General features: G+C 35.1%; 1 pseudogene; it reads left to right on the plus strand.

The window, feature by feature from the left end:
* Positions 1 to 7,195: 7,195 nt before the first annotated feature.
* LOC141332975 (uncharacterized) lies at positions 7,196 to 10,938 on the plus strand (annotated as a pseudogene).
* The last annotated feature ends 385 nt before the right edge of the window (positions 10,939 to 11,323 follow it).

Raw genomic sequence — 11,323 nt, forward strand, 5'->3', positions numbered from 1 at the left:
TGGATGATCCTGAGCCGTCACCTGCCCCAGAGTCCTTAGACTTCATCCCAACTAATGGTAAGTCTGTGATCATTATAACAAGATAAATTTGATTGAAGCAAAAAAAATTTTTTAATTATGTTTATATAAATATACTCAAAATTAAGTTGGTTTACAGCTAGCTTGAAACTACTGTCTCATGAACATGTCTTATTTTGTCTATATTAATATGGTTTATTGTCACAAGGCACCAGTTATATAAATTAAAACTGTTTGTTAGGAATTAATTAAAATGCAGTTTGTCAAATGTAAAGTGTTTATGCAAATGACTTTGTAAGTTATTACAAATCTTGAAGACGAAAACAGAAGAATTTGTTATACTGCTTTAAGCATTTTATGCCACTTCAAAGGGTCTCGCATGCTTATATGTTCTCATGTTTTTGTGTGTTTTTTTCAGAATCCATTTGCTCTCGCTATAGAGTGAAAAAGATTATTGGACGAGGAGGCTATGGCAAGGTCTATGAGGGCATCCGAATTTCTGATGGCAAGAAGGTAGACAAACATTTTGCTCTTACTGTACATTAAAATCTGTATCCACTGTGTTTTTAAAGCACCTACATATAGTTTAATGCTTAAATACTCAATTCTTCGTGGTCAAGGTAAGGTCAGGTGTTCAATATGCTCATCTGTGTTTTTGCAGGTTGCCATCAAACGTATTCGCAAGACTCCACAGGATCAGTATCTTCAAATTGTAAGTTGGCAAAACATAATATGTGTTTAGTTGTTTAAGAGCTGATTATTGTAGATTAAGCAGGAAAAACGTATGACTCTTAACATTTAAAATGATACATGTTTTACCAAACTAACCTTTTGTGGCATCTTTTCTCTAGCCTGGGTATCCGAAACCTCTCATTACAGAAGTTGCACTGCTTCTAATGATGAAGGAAGAGCCCGTAAGCCCTCACTCCATCCAGCTCTACGAGTGGTTTGAGCATCCCCGAAAATTCACACTCATCATGGAGTTTCCAGATCCCTGCGAGAGCTTGCTGGACTTCATCAACAACAATCCTCCAATGAGTGAGACAACAGCGCGGGTCATCATGCGTCAGGCTGTGCAAGCGGTCCAGCACTGCGTTGAACATGGTGTTTTTCATAACGATATTCATCCAGAGAATATCCTGTTGAGAAAACACACCTTGGAGCTCAAGTTGATCGACTTTGGCTGCGGTCATCTACTTGACAGGACAGGCTACAACTGCACGAAATACAGAGGTGAGTTGGCATTTAGTGTAACAGAGAGTGGAAACCAGCATGTAGTGATTTATTGATCATGAGATGTTTTAAAGTATTGCTAAATGCTGAAAATGTCTTGCTCACAGGAATAAACGGTTACATTCCACCTGAGCTCTTCATCTATGGCAAATTCTACTGCGTCCAAACAAACGTCTGGGCTCTTGGAGTCTTGCTGTATGAGATGATGAACAGGTGTCCTCCATTTCGTGACAGAAACCAAGTCATGGAAGCCGACGTCAGATTTGTCAACCCAGATTTATCTGAAGGTGAGAGAATAGCATTGATGCACACATACAGCCTTTGCACAGAATGAACAAACACTGGTGGAGAGCATAGTACAACACAAAGCTGTTTTCATACATGCCAACATTAGTGTCACATGATCATGACTAAGCGGCTCTCTCCTGAAAACAGAATGCCGTGATCTGATTCTTCAGTGTCTAACCCGTGATCTAACTGAACGGTCGGTCATCGAAGACATCTTGCAGCATGACTGGTTTGAAACAGTGGATCTAAAATGAAGAGAGTCAGAGGATTGAAACGTCATTGGTTTCAGAGGTGAGACATTTGTCATCTTCAATATATAATATACATTTCAAATATGATTAGTGAAGTGAGTTAATTTGAGCAATCTTGTTGTACTATAATAAATGATGACAGGAAAAAGACTTGAGTAAAAGACAGTCAGTGTGAAGAATGCTCTGCCTTTTTCTTTGCCAGGGTTGGACATACAGCATCCAGTGAAAAAGCAGATTGGATTGACACATGCTGACGGGAAACTCAGGCCTCTCAAGTAAGCCAGAACTACAGCAGAACTAGAGCCTGTCCACGTTCTTACAGCCCCGTCTGAAAAAGAGCAGAAGAATCAGAGCATGTCAGAGCCTATGGCCTAGTGGTTAGCGCACTGACAAATAGAGCTACTGCGCTTGCGGCCGACCTGGGTTCGAATCTCAATCCCACACCCCCCTCTTGACCCAACACTTTCCTGTCAGTCTCCACTGTCCTGTCATCTAAAAAGCAGAACAAGGCAAAAAAAAGTTTTGTTTTAAAATATTAAATTAGTTTTAAAAGCATATAGTTTTAGCCACTTAGTTTTAAATACTTAATCTTAGCTTAGTTTAAGCATCATTTTAGCTTTTTTTTTTTTTAGTTTAAAAGCATAGTTTTAGACACTTGGTTTTGAACGCTTTCTGTTAAATGCTTAGTTTTAAAAGCATGGTTGTAGCTTATTTTTAAACATTTTTATTAGGAAGCAAATGATGAAAAGTAACAAAAAATATATTAAGATATATTTTTATTATTAGTATTATAATAAAAATACTAGTTTTAAAAGCTTCGTTTTAGTTTAGTTTTAATGTTTTATTAGGAAGCATAATATATATATATAAATTAAAAAATATATAAAAATCTAATAAAAATATTGAAAGCAATAAAAAAATATATAAGATATATATATAAAATAATACAAATAAACTAAATAATAAAAATTTGAATGTAATAAAAACTGTATTAGTTTTAAAAGCATGATTGTAGCTTAGTTTTAAAATGTTTTATTACTGTCACGTATCTGGTCTTCCCTGTCATCATAAACTCTTGCACCACACTTCATGGACTTCATTCCCCACAAGCCACTGCACTAATCACTGCATCCACCTGGCCCTTGTTTCACACTGCTCTGATTAGTTCTCACAGCTGCACCTCATCACACTGACTGCATTTAAGCCACTCACACACACAGCCACCTTGCGAAGTCTTATTGTTCCAATGGTCATAATTCTAAGCGTGTTTCTCGGTGTTGGATTATTTGTGTATGACTCTGGACTGTGTACCCCGTTATTGATTCCTGCTGCCTGCCATTGCGACCACTGCTTGAGTATTGAACTGTTTCCCGGATTACCTACGTTGTTCCTGTTTTCTGGCGTTTACTCCTGCCTGTTGACTATTCTAAATAAAGCCTTGCAAATGGATCCGCACGTCTCTGACTCCTCCTTGTGATAATTACTAAGCAATAAAAAAAAAAAAATCAAAATTAAAAAAAAAAAAATATATATATATATATATATATATATAAATATATCTGATAGAAATATATAAAAAAAATACAAATAAACTGAGTATAAAATAAAAATTATAATTTAATAAAAAAAATATATTAGTTTTAAAAGCTTAGTTTTAGTTTAGTTTTAAAAACTTATTTTAAGCGTAGTTTTAAAAGCATGGTTGTAGCTTTGTTTTAAAATGCTTTATTAGGAAGCATTAAAAATAAAAAAATATATATTTTTCATAAAAATATAAATATTGATATCTAATAAAAATATGAGAAGCAATAAAAATTAGATATGTGTGTGTATGTGTATATATATATATATATATATATATATATATATATATATATTAAAAAATAAATAAATAATATCTAAAAATATAAAAATAATCCAAATCAACTGAGTATATAATAAAAAATATAATTTAAATATATAATGTTAAAAATATAAAATAAAAATATAATGTTAAAGCTTAGTTTTAGTTTAGTTTTAAAAACTTAGTTCTAAAATGTTTTATTAGGAAGCATTAAAAAATGAACAAAAAATAAAAATTGCTATTAAAAATATAGGAAGCAATAAAAAATGTAAAACAAAAACAAAAAACTATAAAAAAAAAAATATATATATATAAAATTATATCTAAAAAAATATAAAACATAATACAAATAAACTGAGTATGTAATAAAAATTAGAATTTACTAATTTTATTAGCTTTAAAAGCATGGTTGTAGCTTGGTTTTAAAATAAATGTTTTATAGCGAAGCAATAAAAAAATTATAAAACAATATATATAAAAAAGTATATCTGAGTATATAATTGAAATTATAATTTAATACAAGTTATTTGTTTTAAAATAGTTTTCAAATAAATGTTTTATTAGGAAGCAATTAAAAATATAAATAACGTATAGAAAAATTATTAAAAATATAAAAAAATCTAATAAAAATATTTGTATTATTTTATTCATAAATGAATACAAATAAAATGAGAATATAACTAAAATATATTAGTTTTAAAAGCTTAGTTTTAGTTTAGTTTTAAAAGTATATTTTTAGGCACTTAGTTTTAAACGCTTTGTGTTAAATGTGAAGTTTTCAAAGCATAGTTTTAGATGCTTAGTTTGGTTGTAGCTTAGTTTTAAAATAAATGTTTTATTAGGAAAAATATATACAAATGTATTAAAAAATATTAAATATGATATCTAATTCAAATATAAAAACAAATACAAATAAACTGAGTATATAATAAAATAATAATTGAATAAAAATTCATAGTTTTAAAAGCTTGTTTATAGTGTTAAATGCTTAGTTTTAAAAGGATATAAAAATATAAAAAAAATATATGCAAGAAAAATATATAATAAAAATGAGAAAGATTGTTTCTGTGATATGACCTGTGTTTGTTTGTGTGTGTGTGTGTGTGTGTGTGTGTGTATGTGTGTGTGTGTGTGTGTGTGTGTGTGTGTGTGTGTGTGTGTGTGTGTGTGTGTGTGTGTGTGTGTGTGTGTGTGTGTGTGTGTGTGTGTGTGTGTGTGTGTGTGTTTATTTTTATGGTGTTGGTTATAGTTTTAGTGTTACTTAACTATAATAAGCCTGTTGCTGACAAATGAAATTCATGAAATGTATAAATTAAATTTAGGGGGAATATAGATGTTCAATGATTTATCACTCTGAAGAAGTTACTGCAGTACTTGAAATCCCAATAGGTTTACAAGTTAGTTCGTTTTAAAGGCTTAGTTTTAGCTTTGGTTTAAAACATAGTTTTAGACGCTTGACTTTAAACACTTTGGCCCAGTTTCACAGACAGGGCTTAGACTAAGCCAGGATTAGGCCATAGTTCAATTAGGACATTTAAGTAACTTTTATAAACGTGCTTAAAAAACAATACTGGTGTGCATCTTGAGACAAAACAAAGTCATGCTAAAATAATGCTAAAATCATGCTAGCGACTTGCTAGTCATGCTAGAATCATGCTAGCGACTTGCTAGTCATGCTAAAATAATGCTAAAATCATGCTAGCGACTTGCTAGTCATGCTAGAATCATGCTAGCGACTTGCTAGTCATGCTAAAATAATGCTAGTGACTTGGTAGTCAGGCTAAAATAATGCTAAAATCATGCTAGCGACTTGCTAGTCGTGCTAAAATCATGCTCAAACTGAAAACCTTTAAACTTTCTTTAAACTAAAAGCTTTTAAAACTACTTAAAACTTACTGGCTAGGCTTTCTCAAGCCAACTTAAAGTTTGCTAACAAACTTTTAATCTAGTTAAGTTTTAAATGCTTTGTGTTAAATGCTAAAGTTTAAAAGCATGGTTGTAGCTTAATTTTAAAATGTTTTATTAGGAAGCAATAAAAAAAACAAAGATTGTATAGAAAAATGATTTTAAAAATATAAAAATGATATCTAATACATCTAATGCTGTGTTTTCCACCAACTGGCAACCCGGGGTGTCGACCAAAGAGCACAGACCAAAACAAAAACTGACATTCTGACACAGAACCACATTTCATACTAGAATAACTGACTGTAGCATTGTTTTAAACAAGTATGCAAACTTATTATGACGTGATTATCTTTTCCAGTTTAACAGTGTTAAAAATATTTAACGCAGGGGCAGGGCTAAGGTTGGCCACCCCACTTGTCTTTTTGTTTACTCACTCGCTTTCCTGAAAAGTGTGACTGACGCGATGCAGAAGACAGAATTTATATCTCATTTCTGCTCGTTTTGTTGAACCTTTGCATTTCAGTCGTGACAAATAGACAAATGTGCCGCTCTGTCAATCGAACTTGGGTTCACACTAGACAACTGAACCAAGTGTGAAAGCACCCTTAGAGTCACATCAGTTGATGAATATGATTGACAATCCCAAACATTATTTGGCCACTCACACACACACTCCCATTGGAGACTTGCCTTTTAAAAGATAAACAGTTCTTTACTGTTTAAAAATTGCACATTGAGACTCCTTCATTGTGATCTATTATGCAAATTGTACTGTGTTTCATTTCAATGATGTCCACTCAAGCCCACTTATTAGCAAACATCGCAGAATCGTTCTGAGGGTTTATAGTAGGAGTATCATCTGTGACAGTGACAGACATGAATCTTGTGAACGAGTGATTCAGAGTTTCATTTGAGAGTTAGTCCAGCTTCAGTCTAAAGAGACAGCACGAGTTAAATCCTCTTCATATCTGAGAGCACAGTGTGCAGACCATACACGAGTCTAAACATAGTGTGCAGACTTTACAGAAACACACTGTGCAGATTTGATAAATCTAGACTGGACTTTGTCTTCAACATTATCGTCCATCTCTGAGGAGAGTGTAGAGAGACAGTTGAGCCGCGACACTCAGAGTGTCATGGAGAAGAGCTCAACAGGTGAAATTAAAATTATGTAGTTAATAAAATTAATAGTTTTAGGTAATGATGATAGCCCTGGGTCATAGTTGTCACTAATAGTATTTTCTCTTTGTTTTTCTTAGTTTCAGAAAGACATACAAGCTGGAAGATGATCATGGCTTCTTTCTTTAAGAAAGTATGTAAGGCTGCAAAGCTCTCCTTCTGCTGCTCCCAGCACACAACAGACCCACAGTTAGACAACTCTACACCAGACGTCAACTTGTTCATCCCTGAGGACGGTGTGGAGAGACTGGAATTGAGTGGAGCCGCTTGTGCCTCCTCAGCCAGAGCTGGATGATCCTGAGCCGTCACCTGTCCCAGAGTCCTTAGACTTTGTCCCAACCAATGGTAAGCCTATGATCATAATAACAAGAACACGATACATTTTACTGAAGCAAAAAAAAAAAAAAAAAAAAAAAATCTGTTGAGAAAACACACTTTGGAGCTTAAGTTGATAGACTTCAACTACTTAGTAGTGATGGCTACAATCACAGGCATTATAGAGGTGAGCTGGCAGTTTGTGTAACAGAGAGTGGAAACCAGCATGTAGTGATTTATTGATCATGTGATGCTCCTAAGTATTGCTAAATAACTAAATAGGAAACTACAATTTTTGCTGTTGTACAGTCAGGTCCATATATATTTGGACACTGACACAATTTTTATTATTTTAGCTGCTGACCAAAACATATTCAAGTTACAGTTATACAATGAATATGGGCTTAAAGTGCACACTCTGAGCTTTAATGTTTAGGGCAGTCTCATCAAATTGGTAGAAAGGTTAAGGAATTAACGCTCTTTAATATGTACCTCCCCCCTTTTTCAAGGGACCATAAGAAATTGGACAGTTGAATCAAAAGCTGATTCATGGACAGTTGTGGGCTATTCCTTCATTTTTTTCTACATCAATTAACCAGGTAAAAGGTTTGGAGTTGATTCTAAGTGTGCCATTTGTATTTGGAAGCTGTTGCTCTGAACCCATCATGCAGTCAAAGGAGCTCTGCATGCTAGTAAAACAGACAATTGTTAGGCTTCACAAACAAAAGAAATGCATCAGAGAGATAGCAGGAACATTAGGAGTGGCCAAATCAAGAGTTTGGTGAATTCTGAGAAGAAAAAGAACACACTGGTGAGCTCAGAAACATAAAAAGGCCTGAATGTTCACAAAAGACGACAGTATGGGGGATGATTGGATGATCCTCTCCATGGTAATAAAACATTTTACAACATCAAGCCAAGTGAAGAACACTCTCCAGGAGGTAGGTCAAGTCACTGTCAAAGTCTACAATCAAGAGAAGACTTCACCAGAGCAAAATAGAGAGGGTTTACCACAAGGTGCAAACAAGGCCAGATTAGACTTTGTCAAAAAACATTTTGGTTATGCAACCATGTAAACAGAAATCAATTTCTTTTTCAAAATTTATTGAATGACTAACTCAATCAGTTTTGTCTAACGTGAATGTAAACAACTGGGTGAAAATCAGACATATCAGTTTATTAATCCATGCATTTCTGTTCATTTTAAAGTGACAGGCTGTTCTCTGGGTTATTTAATGCTAATTAAACATCAAAAGAAAAGGAAAAAATTACTCGCTACTCTTGACAGAATAGCTTTTGTAACACATTTAATTTGTTCATTCTAAACAGCATAAACATAATGTCAGAAATATTTCAGTCCGTCTTGTGGTTGTGGATATTCACCAGTTGTATGTTTTACAGCTTGAGTGTTCAGTCTTGAGATGCACCCTAATCTAGGCTGTTGTGATTTTGTGCAGACTTACAGCAATGGACAGAGTCAAGCTTGAGAAGATGGGTGTTACACACATCCTGAACGCTGCGGCAAGTAAGGAAGATCTTGGAGGAGAGATCAGTACAAGAGAGGAATATTACCGAGACGTGAACATCACTTACTGTGGTGTGGCTGCACTGGATGTAAGCTGCTTTGACATCAGCAAGTACTTTTTCCAGCTGCAGAATTCATCCATAAGGCCCTGAGTAAACCAGAGAGTAAGAGCTGAAACACACACACACACACACACACACACACACACACACACACACACACACACACACACACACACACACACACACACACACACACACACACACACACACACACCATTTATCATCCATCATTTGACCAAGAGAGTAAGAACACATTTATCGCTTACTATTTCAGAAGTCAGAAAGACCTTTATTACATTTACTTGATTATGTTTACACACACAAGGAATTTGACTTGAAGACAAGAGTTTCCAGACATAGTGCTAACATTAAACGGTGCATTATATACAGAAGTAGAAATGTAGAGGGGAGAAAAAAACTGTGATTGGTTTGAAGAGAGACTGGGCTGAGTGGGAATTTTCCTCATTCTGGAGATGTGAAGATGTTGGAGATTGGGCAGGAGAGCACAAATAATCCTCTCAGCAGTCCTGAATGTCCGTTGTAGTCTCTTGATGTCAAATTTAGTAGCTGAACCAAACCAGACAGTTATGGACGTACACAGGACAGACTCAATGATGGCCATTTATCAAGTGTTTTACAGAGATAAACTGTCTAGCAACGATTCTGTTTTGAGTGTTGTTCTTTGTTTCCTCAGATAAGGTGCTGGTCCACTGCCTTCAAGACGTCAGCCGCTCCTCAACACTTTTCCTGGCATATCTGATGATCCACCATGACATGACGGTGGAGGACGCCATTGATCGTGTGATACACGAAAGACAGATTCAACCCAACATAGGCTTTTTGAATCAGCTGACACTCCTCAATTTAAAACTCATGAGGGAGCAAAAACTACAGTCAAGAGTGGAGTTCAACACAGAAAACATAGCGATGCTAGTTCCAGTATCAGAATCTCAAGTGACGTTAAAAAAGCACATCGTCACATCATGACCCACGTGATGCAACTCCTGCAGAAATGCACACTGGACTGGACACCAGTCACTGTGGTCTGGCCCAATGTCTTCATAGCAAATGAGTAAGTCTACAACAGAAATAACATTTTATACTAATCAATGTGGTGAAGTAATAATGTAATACAGGAATCTCACACAATGCAGTTCTGTGATTCTTTAGTGAAAGTATACTGCTTCCAGCGTAGTTTTCCTTTTGAGCCACTAGGTGGCGCCTTTACTTTAATGTTTGACATTGTCATAGTAAATGACTTCTGACCTTAATAGCAGCCATCTTGCTGTACTCAGTTGATGCTGATAGCCACAAAGTTAAGGCAGCTACCTTCAATCTATTCATTATTCCTGCAATCGGTTTATAGAAGCTTTGTCTGTAAGTACTAAAATGTTTACAAGTACTTTATATCCTTCTTATGTTGGATATTGGTGATGTTACTCGTGACAAACTTATGTTTAGAGAGATTATTTTCAGAACAGTGCTACATACATCTACATTATTATTGTATATGGTTTATACAGTTTTCTCTTAATTGAACTGTAACATTTCTTTAATCCACATATTTTTGAACCCTATTTTCCTCTGTATTTCAGTTTTACTCTGTTCCACTTGTATTTGAAGTGGTGGTCACAATAAATCCATGCTTCAGTTCAACGTCACTGTGGAAGGAGTTATCTATCTGTCTAGTTAAAGAAGGGGAACTCTTTTACGAGGGCGGAATAGAAAGACTAATGGAGGCTGTGGTGTTTTTGTGCAGACAGACAGCAATGGACCGAGTCAGACCGATGGAGGTGGGTGTTACTCACATCCTGAACGCTGCAGCTGTAAAGAAGAGTCTGAAGTTGTCGTTAGGAAAGCCAAGCAAGGAATACCTGCCAGAAAAGGTCAATACAGGGGCGAAATATTATGAAGGCATGAACGTCACTTACTATGGTGTGTCTGTAATGGACGAGCACTTCGTCCCAGCTGCGAAATTCATCCACAAGGCCCTCAGTAACCCAGAGAGTAAGAGCTGAAACACACTATTTATCATCTATCACTTCATCAAGTGTGCTATAGTGACAAAGTGTCTAGGAATGAGTTTGTTTTGAGTGTCTTGTCTTTATTTCCTCAGATAAGGTGTTACTGTACTGCACAGATGGTGCCACACGCTCTCCAGCACTTTTTCTGGCGTATCTGATGAACCAACATAATTTAATGCTGGAGGACGCTATTGACCACGTCATGAAGGTGAGACGTGTCAGACTCAGCATTGGCTTCGTGAGGCAGATAATAATCCTCAACTCAAAGCTGGTATGTCAGCAAAAACTATAGTTTAAATCCAGAGCACAGATTCAAAAATTACACTTTAATATATTAATAAAAATCATTAAACAATTACAAATACTTAAACCCTTTCTACAAATTTTTTATTAAAACTAAATCTTTAATTTTTTTATTTTTTTTTATTTGTATTTTATATTTTGTTTCGCCAGCTCTTCCTCGTCCATCAAGCATCACTTCAGTTAGGAAATATTTTAGACAGTAAAATAATTTAGCATTAGTGAAGTGAGCTCTGTGAAGCATTTTACATTGTATTAGAGCACATCTAGCACAGATAGAATGAATTAAACTAAGAATGTTTTCTCCACTGGTCCTCAGACACGTCAAAACCCAAATCCTGTTCCCAGGTTTGTCAACCGGAGATGAGGTTAGAAGA

Source organism: Garra rufa, chromosome 4, assembly GCF_049309525.1.
Source record: "Garra rufa chromosome 4, GarRuf1.0, whole genome shotgun sequence".
Lineage (NCBI taxonomy): Eukaryota > Metazoa > Chordata > Actinopteri > Cypriniformes > Cyprinidae > Garra > Garra rufa.